The 3,755-nt window shown below is 35.0% G+C and overlaps 1 non-coding gene across 1 annotated transcript; it reads left to right on the plus strand.

Annotated features, from left to right (window-relative positions):
- The first annotated feature begins 229 nt into the window (after positions 1–229).
- LOC133050260 (U6 spliceosomal RNA) lies at positions 230–335 on the plus strand. The gene has a single exon (XR_009691577.1). It is a non-coding gene; the product is annotated as a U6 spliceosomal RNA (small nuclear RNA).
- The last annotated feature ends 3,420 nt before the right edge of the window (positions 336–3,755 follow it).

Below are 3,755 nucleotides of genomic sequence, written 5' to 3' on the forward strand. Positions count from 1 at the left end.
AAGCCTGTTTGTTTTCTTACTGTTGAGTTTTAGAAGTTCTTTGTCTTTGTTGATAACCGTTCTTTACCAGATGTGGTTTTTGCAAACATTTTTTTCCCGTCTGTGATTTGTCTTCTTATTTCCTCGATAATGTCTTTCAAAGAGCAGAATTTTTTAATTTTAATGAAGTCCGGCTTATCAGTTTCTTTCATGGGTTGTGCCTTTGGCATTGCATCTAAAAGCTGTTGCCATGCTCGCTTTGGCAGCATGTGTACTAAAACTGGGATGATATGAGGAAGATTAGCATGCCCCTGCCCCAGGATGGCATGCTAATTCGTGAAGCATTCCATTTTGAAAAAATTAAAAAGTCATCACCATTCCAAAGTTCATCTAGGTTTTTTCTTATGTAATCTTCTAGGGGTTTTAAAGGTTTGGGTTTTATATTTAGATCTGTTACCCATTTGGAGTTAATTTTTGTGGAGGGTGTAAGATTTGTGTCTAGGTTCATTTTCTTTCTTTTTTTTCTTTTTGCATGTGGATGTCCAGCTGTTGCAGCAGCATTTGGTGAAAAGACTATTTTTGCTTCATTGTATTGCCTTTGTTTCTTTGACAAAGATCAGTTGACTATATTTATGTGGATCTATTTCTTGGCTCTCCGGTTTGTTCCTGTTTTTTTAAAAAACAGTACTTGCTTCTAACAGCTATGCAATTAACTTATTTTTATGTTATTTTAAAATATACCATGTAAAATACATAAAGGCAAGCTTCCCTGGTGGTTGAGATGGTAAAGAATCTGCCTGCAGTGCAGGAGACCCGGGTTCAATCACCAAGACCTGGGTCAGAAAAATCCCCTGGAACAGGGAATGGCAACTCACTCCAGTATTCTTGCCTGGAGAATTCCACGGGCAGAGGAGCCTGATGGGCTACAGTCCACGGGGTCGCAAAGAGTCGGACACAACTGAATGACCAACACTTTCACTTCACCATGTAAAATCCATAAGAGCAAGAATTTTTAAAAACTATTGTATCCCCAATAAAGAATAGCTTTCAGAATGTATATTGGTCTTTGGTAAAATTCTGTTGAATAAATAAATGAATAAATCACTAAATTAGAAAGTTTTGAAATACAATGCAATATAGAGTACAATAATACTGACTTCTTGAACTTAAAATCTTCTGTTCTTTAATGATTAAAGATATGAAAGAGGGACTTCCTTCACACTTGAAGAATATATCAAGTTTTAAATACTATACATTTTTAATTTGCAGATTCTGTGCCCCAAGCTGATAAAATTTCAATTCTTGTTTTTAAGAATAAATGTAAAAGATAAAAGGATTCTGACAGAGAGAGAGATTTGAGTGTCATAGTGAGCCAAAAAGAACTTATTCCACTTATTTTTTCTCTTATATCTTTGAAACTAGCAAGGAAAGGGGACAGTTCTTTTCTCAAAAGAGTAGCTATTTTTCTCCTCTTTTCTTGAAAATCCCTGTGGATGATACAGAGCTTACAGAATCAGTCACCAAAGAAAGCTGTATTCTGCACTGTAAGAATTGTTTCCTTATGCTTTTGTCTCTTTAGAGACAGTGACACATCAAGGTAAACCCTTGCATCTGCATGCATGCTTAGTCTTGTCTGACTCTTTGTGATCCTTTGGACTGTATGTAGCCTCTGTTCCTAGGCTCCTCTGTCCATGGGATTCTCCAGGCAAGATTACTGGAGTGGGTTGCCATTTCCTCCTCCAGGGGATCTTCCTGACCTAGAGACTGAACCCCAAATCTCCTGTGTCTGTCTCCCGCATGCAGGTGGGTTCTTTAGCTGCAGAACCATCGAGGAAACCCTCATACATTTCTGCAATAACTTGGAGCACTGGGTGTGTTTCATCTACAGGCCTTTGTTTATCACACAAATCTTCTTGATTTAAATTGTGCTTTGGTGGACATCCCCCTGTGCCTGCAAGTAAGAGGTGTGGTTTTCATAATGATAGGGTCTCCTGCAGGAAAAGCAGCCTCTGTGATAATTCAGACATAACTAGGTTAATTTCCTTTTCTTCTCATTTTCCATAAATTGTATTCATGTTTCCTTTTGTTCCTGGAGACAATGTCAAATTGTACAAGTAATGAATAAGCTGAGCAATCTCTTTTTCAAGAAAAGTATTACAAGGTGATAAATGTTATTAAAATATATTTCTCGAAGGGAAATCCTTCTACATACATAATTTTGCTGAATATAAATGGTATTCTCAGGAGGCACAGTGGTAAAGAATCTGCCAGTCAATGCAGGAGATGCAAGAGACACATGTTCGATCCTCTGGAGAAGGAAATAGAAACCCACTCCAATATGCTTGCCTTGAACATTCCATAGACAGAAGAACCTGGCAGGCTACAGTCCACAGGATCACAAAGAGCTGGACACGACTAAGTGACTGAATAGATTTTTCAAATTAGTATCTAAGGTCATGAGGTTATGTAGATGTACAGACTATGATTGTTATTATATTTTTAGTAATGGTAGCTGAAGAGATGAAACTGTAATGGTAAATTCAATATAATCAAAACATTTCTGTTCTTTCTTGACTGAAATTGCATTTTTACAAAATATCATTTTTGAAATGAAATTAGACCCAGACGAAATGCATTGTTTTATATTTTGGATGAATCAAACTTAAATAAGTAAGAGTTGAAGGCCTATAGTGGTTCTTTTCCCCCACTAAAGAGAAAGGATGACCTGTGAAATGGTAGCAGTATTGAAACAAGTAAAGCTATTATAGTTATTGGAATTCTGCACAATTTCAGGAGAGAGAACTGAGAGCCCCATTTTATCTTTGATTGATCAATAGATTATGTTCATTTAAGCAACATTTATTAAACACCTGCTATGGGCTGGGCATAGTGCTAGGAAACAAAGATGAATACAACGAAAATCTTAGTCTCATGGATAGTTTCATGTCTCAAAAATAGAGGTATGCTTCTGGTTGGTACATTTCTTATTCAATTTGATTTGCACTACAAACCAATATTTTTATCATATATTTTTCTGATTATAGATACAGTATATGAAAATTCCCATATCTCTACTGCCTAAACAATGGTAGACATTGTTTTATCTTTATAATCCTATAACTACATTAAAATACTGCTTTTTGTTTAGTATCTATTTGTACATTTAAATATAGTGACTCTAATTGTTATAAGATTACATAGAAATAAATAATCTATTATTCATAATTTAGGTTGCTTTCAATATCCTGCTATTAGGAAGAAGATCTTTGTAAAATGTCCTAAATACTTTTTAGGATGAATTCCTATAAGTGATGTTACTCAGTATAATCATAGGGAAATTTTAAAAACTTTTGGCAACATTTCCAATTTGACTATATACTTTTCAAGAGCAATCACTTGTAAATTCTGCTCAGTTAGGGTCTTATATTAGCAAGAATTTTCATATTCACTTTCATTCTGATATGGGTTGTGTATCATATTCCTTACTACTCTGTGAAAAACTCAACATTTTCTTAAATATTATTCACTATCTTGTTCCTTCAATTAAGAGGATTATGGTGATGGATAAATAAAATTGTAGAGTGCAGATAATCTCTTGGAATCATAAAGTCTCTGATTATATTCAAATTTGACATCTTTGTTCTTCAGTTATTGCATTTTCAGAGTTAGTTTCTATTGGGGAAGATTTCAATCATGTTCATGAAAAGCGACCATGCCTTGTTCAACATAGCTCACTGAGGTCAATCTATACATCACACACTACCGGCGTTTTGTTG

Source organism: Dama dama, chromosome 31 (genome assembly GCF_033118175.1).
Source record: "Dama dama isolate Ldn47 chromosome 31, ASM3311817v1, whole genome shotgun sequence".
Taxonomy (NCBI): Eukaryota; Metazoa; Chordata; class Mammalia; order Artiodactyla; family Cervidae; genus Dama; species Dama dama.